The sequence below is a fragment of the Pan paniscus genome, chromosome 8 (assembly GCF_029289425.2).
Source record: "Pan paniscus chromosome 8, NHGRI_mPanPan1-v2.0_pri, whole genome shotgun sequence".
Lineage (NCBI taxonomy): Eukaryota > Metazoa > Chordata > Mammalia > Primates > Hominidae > Pan > Pan paniscus.
In genome coordinates this window covers 63,191,539-63,201,839 of record NC_073257.2, presented here as the reverse complement: position 1 = coordinate 63,201,839, position 10,301 = coordinate 63,191,539, and the positions used below count along the sequence as shown (strand labels likewise).

The 10,301-nt window shown below is 38.7% G+C and overlaps 1 protein-coding gene across 2 annotated transcripts in view; it reads left to right on the top strand.

Annotated features, from left to right (window-relative positions):
• Window positions 1-4,124: 4,124 nt before the first annotated feature.
• The window catches only part of A1CF (APOBEC1 complementation factor), a 91,042-nt gene continuing 84,865 nt past the window's right edge, over window positions 4,125-10,301 (top strand). For both annotated transcript variants that reach the window (XM_057298895.1, XM_057298894.1), the window contains exon 1: window positions 4,125-4,171. The gene's annotated coding sequence lies outside the window, so the exon portion shown is untranslated. The remainder of the gene's footprint in view (window positions 4,172-10,301) is intronic.

The window sequence follows — 10,301 nt, the reverse complement described above, 5'->3', positions numbered from 1 at the left end:
TACAAATAGTCCACGTGGCTCCCCTTCTTCAGATGCTTCCATGACTTCCTTCCCATTGGCCCTGGATAATGCTGGGAATCTCGTGATGGCCCTTTATGAATCGTCTGACTTGGCTACCTACTCCAGTCAATTTCCCCATCATTTTCCCTCTTGCCCTTCACAACCGACCTTCTACCAGTTTTTTGAATGTGCCTAACTCATGCGAACTCAGGGCATCCATATGAGCTATTTCCACTCACTAGAATGCCCACCTCCCATCCACACATCCTTCAGGTCTCAGCTTAAATGTCTTGTGTTCTGGAAGGCTTTCCTCAAGTACCTCCCAACCCACCCAGCCCTACACAAGGTTAGGTCCCTATGTTTTATGTTCTGTTTAGCATTCTGTACTTCTCCTTCATAACACTTATTACAACTATAATTAGTTAATCATTGGGGTATATGCTTAATGTGTATACCTTCCATCTGGTCTGTTAACCACTGAATCCCTTAAGACTAGCACAGTATTTTCCAAACGCTTAAAATTGTGATCCACAATAAAAAATAAAGTTTACTTCATAACCAATACACACAGATAGATACATAATTAGAAAAAAAGTTTCATAAATAGTATTACCCCTTTCTTTTTTGTTTTTTGGTTTTTTTGTTTGTATTTTTTTTTGAGACAGTGTCTCGCTCTGTCACCCAGGTTGGAGTGCAGTGGCCCGATCTCTGCTCACTGCAAGCTCCGCCTCCCAGGTTCATGCCATTCTCCTGCCTCAGCCTCCCGAGTAGCTGGGATTACAGGCACCCACCACCACGCCCAGCTAATTTTTTGTATTTTTAGTAGAGACAAGGTTTCACCGTGTTAGCCAGGATGGTCTTGATCTCCTGACCTGGTGATCCGCCTGCCTCGGCCTCCCAAAGTGCTGGGATTACAGGCGTGAGCCACCGCGCCTGGCCAGTATTACCCTTTCTAGATGCAATTCACTTGATATTTTCTGTTCTATTTTAATATGTTAGATACAACCCACTTTATTGATTTTATAGCCTACTAATAGACTCAAATCTCATTTTAAGTAATCACCTTTCTAATGCAACACTTAGCAGAGAGAAGTTTCTCAGTAATTGTTTGTAGAATAAAGTAATAGAAAATTCACATTTACCAGCCACTATCTAAACCGGTTTATTTTTACAAAGTAAAGGCAAACCTTGCCATCCTGGGTACAGTTAGCTCTCTTGATTAGACTGATGAGATCAAGGTCATAAATTTGATCTCATTCTGATGGATTGGTTTCTCTGTCCCAGGGCCACAGACTTTCTCTCTAAGTAGCCCTCAGAAAAAGAAAGGCTGATCCATTGTTTTTATTTTTATTCCTGATCAGTGTATTCCTATCCTTGTAACAAAATGGTTTAAAAAACAAAAGCAATAAAAATAGAAAGCAATAACCTAATAATTCATTACTACCAAATTCATTACTACCACTGGCTGTTAGCAGTAATATATGAATTGTCCTACCGAAATCATCAGATTTTGGGTTAATGCGATTGTAGTCCTGCCCTGTTGAATGCCAGGATCCATCAAATAAGCAACTGACATATTTTTAATAACTGGTTACAATAGACTGAATGTTTGTGTTTCTCCTAAAATTAATATGTTGAAACCCTAACCCCCAATGTGATGGTATTTGGAAATAGGTCCTTTTGGAAGTAATTATGGTTAGAGTAGGTCATGAGGCTAGGTCCCTCATGACCCTCATGACCTAGGTCCCTCATTTTAAAAATAGGTGCCCTTATTTTTAAAAAGGAGAAGACATGAGATCTCTCTTTCTGCATGCATGCACCAAGGAAGGTCATGTAAGGACATAACCAAAAAGAGGGTCCTGCTGGCACCCTGATTTTGGATTTCCAGCCTCCAGAACTATGAGAAACAAGTGTTTGTTGTTGAAGCTACCCACTGTATGGTTTTCTTTTTGTTTTCTTTTGTTTTGTTTTTAGATGAAGTCTCACTCTGTTGCCCAGGCTGGAGTGCAGTGGCATGATCTTGGCTCACTGCGAACTCCACCTCCCGGGTTCAAGTGATTCCCCTGCCTCCGCCTCCCAAGTAGCTGAGACCACAGGTGTGCACCACCATGCCCAGCTAATTTTTTTGTATTTTAGTAGGGATGGGGTTTCGCCATGTTGGACAGGATGGTCTCAATCTCCTTACCTTGTGATCCACCTGCCTCAGCCTCCCAAAGTGCTGGGATTACAGGCATGAGCCACCACACCCAGCCTTGTATGGTATTTTATTATAGTAACCTGAATGGACTGAGACTCTAGTTAATATCGTTCCTTTTACCTGTTGTGTTTTGGTGTTTCCATCAGATGCCTAAAAATCCTAGCTTTCCTTTCTTCATCTCCACTTATCACCATCTAAGCCCCTATCACAAAAAACAGTAAAGGAAACCCTCTCAAAACGGTCCATCTTACAACATCAACAATTCTTTATTGGACCAGGCAAACTCAAAGAATTCCCCACTCAATTGGGAACCATGCAACCCCAGACTGAGCTTTCACTAGGAAACCATCAGGGCTACTTTGTTTTGGTGTTTCCATCAGATGCCTAAAAATCCTAGCTTTCCTTTCCTCATCTCCACTTATCACCATCTAAGCCCCTATCACAAAAAACAGTAAAGGAAACCCTCTCAAAACTGTCCATCTTACAACATCAACAATTCTTTATTGGACCAGGCAAACTCAAAGAATTCCCCACTCAATTGGGAACCATGCAACCCCAGACTGAGCTTTCACTAGGAAACCATCAGGGCTACTTTGTGAGGGAATCCCTTCCCAAGAAGGAAGTAGAGGGATGTGTCCCTCATTCAGCTATCTAGCTGGGTGGGGCATAAATGCTTTCTCTAGGTCTAACATCAGGGGAGAAATTCTGGGGTAAAACAATTGTTCCTGGGGTGTTTTTGTTAAACCCTATCATCCATTGCTATGGGAAAATGGTAAATCATTTCATGTTTGAGAACTGAAATAATTCCATGTTTGAGAACTAAAAACTGTAAGCAGAACTAGCATTCCAACAGTATCTTTTATCTCTTCTCTTACATATTCATAGATGTGCTTAATCGATGGATCTTCCTTTGCGTCTATATTATAGAAGGATTGCTTGTTTTGTCCTTTTCTATAGACAAAAATGCTCTCTTAATAGTTGGTTCCTAGAAAATTAGACTCCTTTTACTGAACTAAAGGCAAGGAGGGGTATCCTCTAATTCTAGTTTTGGAATGTGTGGTTTCCAAGCTCTTAAACCAAAATTTACTCAAAATTAGGAAGGTTTGGTTCTTCTTCCTTTTTTAAAAGCGGGCTTTATTACCCTTAGGGATTTCTTCTGTAGACTACAGCTCTTACCAGAGAACTCAGAGTATAATGTTTGTATTTCTGAAAGCACCATTTCTCTATTTTTCAAGAAACTCAGTTACCACTGAGATTTCAGGCAATGAACAATAGCATCAGCTATCATATAACCCCAGTATGTAGCTGATTATTGTGCTTCTCACACAGTGGCCTCCTCTTAAAATCTAAATGAGCAGCTTGTATACAAAGAAGTATGCTTTCCCCAACCTGATCTGGCCTAAATCTATCTACTTTGTTATATAAATGCTTTGTGTATTTTCTGTTTGTAAGCCAGCATTTATCTACGTACTTGACCTAAAACTCCACACTTTACTCCATGTAATATAGTGATATAAAAAGTGTAAAACAAAGAAATATTCTCCTAAATTACCTTAGCCATAATATCACTTTGGCATAGTAAAAAACAAAGGAACTAACATAAAGGAAAGCTTAGGTATCCAATTGCAGTGAGTTTTTACTTTTTAAATATATCGTATAAGCCAATAAAATATCTTCAAAATAATATTTACCCCAACATTTTTACAACATTTATTTTAATTTTATAAACAAATAACAAAGATAGTTTTAGTAGATTATATCTGGGCTGTAGTGACCCAATTATCTGGTCAAAGGGCTGCATGGATGCAAGAGACAGGGTGAGTTAAAGTTTAACTCCCAGGAATTGTAAACCAAACCTAAAGCCACTGAACCTTTGGAGTTTGATATGACGATTAGAGCATAACCCGAGTGACACGTTGAATTCGCCATAATCAAGGAAACCTTTTCCGGGTGGGGATCTCTGAAATTACTCAGGTATGATCCATGTGTTTTGCTTTTTTCTATTTCAACTCTGTGAAACTGTGTATTGTGGTATCAGTGGGAATGCAGTGAAAACAGCTTTTACCCTCTTCTGTTATCGAGCCTAATTCAAAGAATTATCTAGCTTGTTTTTAGACTAATGAAACAACCAGAAAACAAAAGAATATATTGGAATTATTATATAATCTCAAAATGAGATAGCTGCCAGGATTTAATAAATTTCTGTAGACTTACCACGGAGGGTTCAAGAGTGGAGCCAATGTTGTGAGAAGTTTATTTAGCTCTAACCAGACAGCAGGGAGAGTTGTGGTTGAGTGCCTGTCCCAATCCTAGGACCCTGAGAAACAAAAATATAATTAACAAAAGAAATAGTATTAACATCACCGGCAGATTTTGAGTTCTGTGTGTGGGTCATAATTCCTATCATACTTTAGACTTCATATATTCAATTATCTCCAGAGCTACTACCACCATAAAAAAGAAAGTCTTGGTACAACTCTTGCGATTCCGCCTGCCATTATCTTGCTAACCAAAGGAATGTTTAAACTATTCACTTTTGATTCTGACCAAAAAAATATTATGGAAAATGACTGGTTTTCAGCGTGTTAAATCTGAACCTTGGAATGGCTAATTATTATATTGTTTCCACAATTTGGGCAACTGTGCTGAGGTGGATATATTTTCACATTTTTTTTGTGTACTCCAAAAACATTATAATGGTATTTTAGCTAAAGAAAGAAATCAATCTGGACATTTACCAAAAATATCCCATTTTTACCAGAAACCCCCTAAACTCTCTGACTTTTTGTCATGATTACCTATGTAAGTTCCAAGAAGAAAGGATTCCAAACTAAACGATTTTATTTACTATAGGACTTTTCAGATATGTATTGTATATCTCCAAGAAGATGAAGAACACAGCATTATTTGCACATTGTGCAGGATTAGTGTTTTATAGATTGTATTTTGGCAAATTCAGCTCTAGTTATAATTTAGGAGCATCAAAAAATGTGTTGGTCTGCTCTGAAATTTTCTTTATAACGTGTGCTATGGAGCATGCAATGGGAGCACAGATCTGGAAATGACAGTGATATCACTTATTTGTCAAAGCAGTAAGGTTTTGCCCTGCTAAATACAGAGAAAGAGACAAATGACTTATAAGGTTCATACTTTCTGGAATAACATTGACTCTGCCCATTTCAGACAACTCTTAACATTTTACTGTTCTATTTTACTATTTATCGATTTTAAGGGAAAAAAGAAGACAGCTGGCAAAGAAAAGAAATATTGTTGTGGGCAAACATTATAAAATGACATAATGGATATTAAAACACTATAAATACTTTGTTCTTATTTTCTACTGCACTAATGCCAAGGTGGTTTTATGTCATTTCAAATATCAACATTTCCTACACTATATTCAGTGGATGTTAATAAATGTGGCTCAAAAGAAAAGCAACTCCATTGTCAAGTAAGTTGAGGAAACGGTGTTAGAAAAGTTATAGCAGGTCTTGTTACCACATGAGTGTTTTGAGTAATAATGATAACAAGCATCTGTGAAGCACTATATTATCGGGTCTACTTCTAAGTTCTCTCCATGCATTATCTCATGTTATTCTTGGAACAACTCTATGGTGTGATACTATTATAACAGTTTATAAATGGGAAAATGGAGGCACAGACAAGTTACCTAACAGGCTCAGCTACTCAGTTAGCAAGTGGCAGAGCCAGGCTCCTTTGTCTGGTAGTCTGATCCAGAGCCCAAGCACGTAACCATTATATCATACGCTCGAGCACTGGGGACTCATGACACAGGCAAATATTGTCATTTATCACAACTATCTAAGAGAGTAGGCAATGTTTTGTTTCCTGGGCTTAATTTACAACAGAACATCTTCTTTCAGGAACATCTATCAATATCTCTCAAAATTGGCATTTCTCAGAATACAGAACAAGAAAGACCAAATCGCTTTTATAGCCCATGTCCAGCATTCAGAACAATCAGAATCCATTGAAATAATCACAGTTGAAAAATCTAAAGGACTTTAGAGTCTAGTCTTCCACCAAATAGGACTATGCCTATCTGAGAAACTTTTAAAATTAATTACGGAAAGAACACTAGGCTTTTTGCCTCGACACAGCTAAGTGGAAACGCCTATTGTAAAACTCCCTAGGTTTGTGACCTTGGGCATATTGTTTGACTCCACTGAATCTCAGATTCCTCAAATGTGAAATGGGGGTAAGATCTGACCCATAGTATTTTGTGAAGTTTAAATTAGATGATAAAGCAAAGGAGAGAAATGTGGTCCCCGGTACTTAAGAATTCAGCAAAAACCCCACTTCCCTTTTCATTTTCCTATTTGTAACAACCTCCAGAAAAATTTTCTAAAATTGCCCAAGTATACCTATTAGGCCTTGTTTTTCAAAACAATACTAATAAAGTTGAAATCATAAACTGTAAATAAAAAATTTTGATTAATCACAAATAGTAGCACTATTCCATTTATTCAGAGAAAGACAGTCTGTAAATTTTTTTAGTATTAAAGCACACACACAGAGTATATTTTTATTTTAGAGATTATTGCTGAAGAAAACTCTTAGTTATAAAACCCCAACACCTTTTCACCCAAACCCATGGGACACCCTGACACAGTGCATGCTCATTTCATCATGGAGGCAGTTGATGGTAAAAATCTGTTTCAGTAACTGTCTTTTAAAAATTGTCATCCCTTAGAAAGCTGAGTACTGTGGGTACTATTGCACAATGGTTTTCATTACCTTATGTGTCTCTAAAATGACTCAATAAGTTCAAACAAGACAGTATTGATCGACAGAGGATAAACACCATTTTATCTTATTCACAGAAACAGTAACCAGGCTCCTGCAAAGTGCAGCTCTCACAATCCAACTGCCCCCAGGAAAAGCATCTGGAAAAGGAGCAGCACCCTTGCGGTGACATTCTGTATTAGAAATCTGTATCCCATCTGCTCCTTGGCCTGATCCTGTAAAATCTGGAGAGTTATTAACAAATGTTTGCTGCTGATTCAACCAGGAAAGCTAGTTCATCATTTCATTTCATCAAATCTACTCCAACTAGGTTATCAGTTTTTTGTTGTTGTTGATGGTTTGTTTGTATGAGATGGAGTATCGTTCTGTTGCCTAGGCTGGAGTGGTGGTGCAATCTCAGCTCATCACAACCTCCACCTCCTGGATTCAAGTGATTCTTGTGCCTCAGCCTCCCGAGTAGCTGGGATTACAGGCACATGCCACCATGCCAGGCTAACTTTTGTATTTTTAGTAGAGACGGGGTTTCATTATGTTGGCTAGGCTGGTCTCGAACTCCTGAACTCATGATCTGCCTGCCTCGGCCTCCCAAAGTGCTGGGATTACAGGCATGAGCCAACATGCCCGGTCTAGGTTATCAGTTTTAATGACCACTTAGAATTTTTAATTTAATAAACTAAAATTTTGTATTGAATATTTTTGATTGATGCAATCCAAAAATTAAAACATGCCCTTTTGTAAAAAATTATCGTCCTGTCTAAAATATGCTGGTATCTTGAGAGCTCTAATTTGATTTCTTTTAAACATATGTAAGCTAAGATTTTTATCCTATATAGATTTATATGTGGAGTTTTATGCATATATGTATTAACAATCACATGGAGAACATTTTCCAAGTTTGTTTATTCAATAGGAATTGGTCCCTGGTAATATTAAGAGAGAAATACTAATAAGGATGTAAGATAAATCCTTCTGATTTGCGCAGTTAAGTGCAATGCTCTGCTCCAGATGTAATATGACTAAAGAGAATTAACACATGACAATTTAGGCAGACAGAATGTCTAAGTGAGCAGATTGGTTTATAATTCTATAAAATCCCACCTGCAGTAGTGATGTAGTGATGCCTTCCCTTCCTCCAGCAATTAAAAACTATTCATTGTTTTAGGATGCCCAACTGATTTAAAAATCACTAGGTTTAAGTAGTAGAACTAACTACAATATCTTATTTCCATAGGATATTCTAGTTTATAAAGCTTTTCATATACAAGAACTTATAAAGATTTTTAATGGCAAATTTCTTATAGTTGATGTCAATTCAGTATGCCTAGTTTCTTCAAGGTAACTGTGTCAATATTCACCATTCCAATTGTACAAATCTGATTAACTGAAAGATGCTCCCACCTATCGTTTATAAGCCCAACTCTGTTCATGTAACACAATGATGTCCAACTTCACTGGACATTAACTAATGTACCTATCAGTTAAGAGGCTAGATGAGGCCGGGCGCAGTGGCTCACGCCTGTAATTTGAACACTATGGGAGGCCAAGGCAGGCAGATCACCTGAGGTCAGGAGTTCAAGACCAGTCTGGCTAACATGACGAAACCCCATCTCCAGAAAAATACAAAAATTAGCCAGGCATGGTGGTGGGTACCTGTAATCCCAGCTACCCAGGAGGCTGAGGCGGGAAAATCACTTGAACCCAGGAGGCGGAGGTTGCAGTGAGCCGAGATAGCACCATTGCACTCCAGCCTAGGCGACAGAGTGAGACTCCACCTCAAAAAAAAAAAAGAGTCTAAATGAAAACAGTGAAGAGAGGACATAAAGGTCCATGTGGAAGGTGAGAGAAGAACCACCCCCATATGGGACCTAGAAGAAAACAGCCCTAAAAAGATGTAATTATAACTCAGTCCAGACGCTGTGACTAACACCGTGAAAGATATAAAGGAACAGAGGTTTATAAAATCTCCTACCTGCCTGGCAGGGGACTGGCAAAACATTGTGCACAAATGAAATTTTTTATTTCTATTGATTTTAGTATTCTATCCAGCTCTTCTACTGGGATTCTGCTTAGTGCTTATCTTTCCATCTGGGGCCTTCAGCATGAACTAAAATGTACTTTAAATTATTAGATGTAATTAAACTCTAATGCCTCTGATTATTTGCAATGGAAGTCAGAAATCAAAATCAGGTTCCATGGGGGGAAAACTGTGTTGGCACATATAGATGTTCATCTCAGGAATCCTCTTTCTAACCTTCTTTTCCGAAGATCCCTAAGAGTTCCTCGCCATTCATGTACTTACTACCAACTAATTATAACTAGCACCCTACGATGATTATAACAATGATGTTAATAAAATCTCTTACATCCTCTTACATCCTGCCACATGCCAGGCACATAGGTTAACTCATTTAATCCTCCATCACTCTATGGAATGGGTACTATTGCTACGCCATTTTTCCAATAAAGCAGCTACAGCTTAGGGACACAGAGAAATTTGCCCCAGGTCACACCACTAGTAAGTGGTGCAGGAGTGAGTTCAGGAAGTCTGGCACAGGCCACCCTGTGAACAAAGGACAAATGGAACACTGGGAAGCATCAAGGCTTAGAACTGAAGAAAACTTTTGAGACCCTTTATTTGACAGAGAAAAGCAAGTTGGGTTCCCCAACTTGGGTTTTTGTTAGAATGAGAACCCAAGAGCAGAACCTGAACCCTCTGTGGATACTTTTCCATTATACCACTTCCCACTGTACAGCATTTCTAATTCAGCCTGATTCTCTGTGAAAATTCTGAGAGACGAATTAATAGAATCCCTATAGTTAAAGAGGAATACTCCCTTCACTCCAAGTCTCACCTTCCTTGCTGTGCCCAGACTCATGGACTGACGTAGCCAGAGACTCAGTTAAAGGAGACCCATTTTGTGACTTGCAGAGACTGACAGGCCCACATCACAGAGGAAATACATGCAGACACAGACATGGATATGGTTTAGCTTTTTGTCCCCACCCAAATCTCATCTTGAATTGTAATCCTTAGGCCTGAAGGAAAGAATCTGGTGAGAAGTGATAGGATTATGGGGGTGGTTTCCCCCATGCTGTTTTCATGATAATGAGTGAATTCTCATGAGATCTGGTGGTTTTATAAGTGTTTGACTTTTCCTTCTGTACACACTACTTCTCTCTCCTGCTGTCACATAAGAAGGCCTAAGCTTGCTTCCCCTTTGCCTTCCACCATGATTGTGAGTTTCCTGAGGCCTCCCCAGCCATGCAGAACTGTGAGTCAATTAAACCTCTTTCTTTATAAATTACCCAGTCTCAGGTATTTCTTGATAGCAGTATG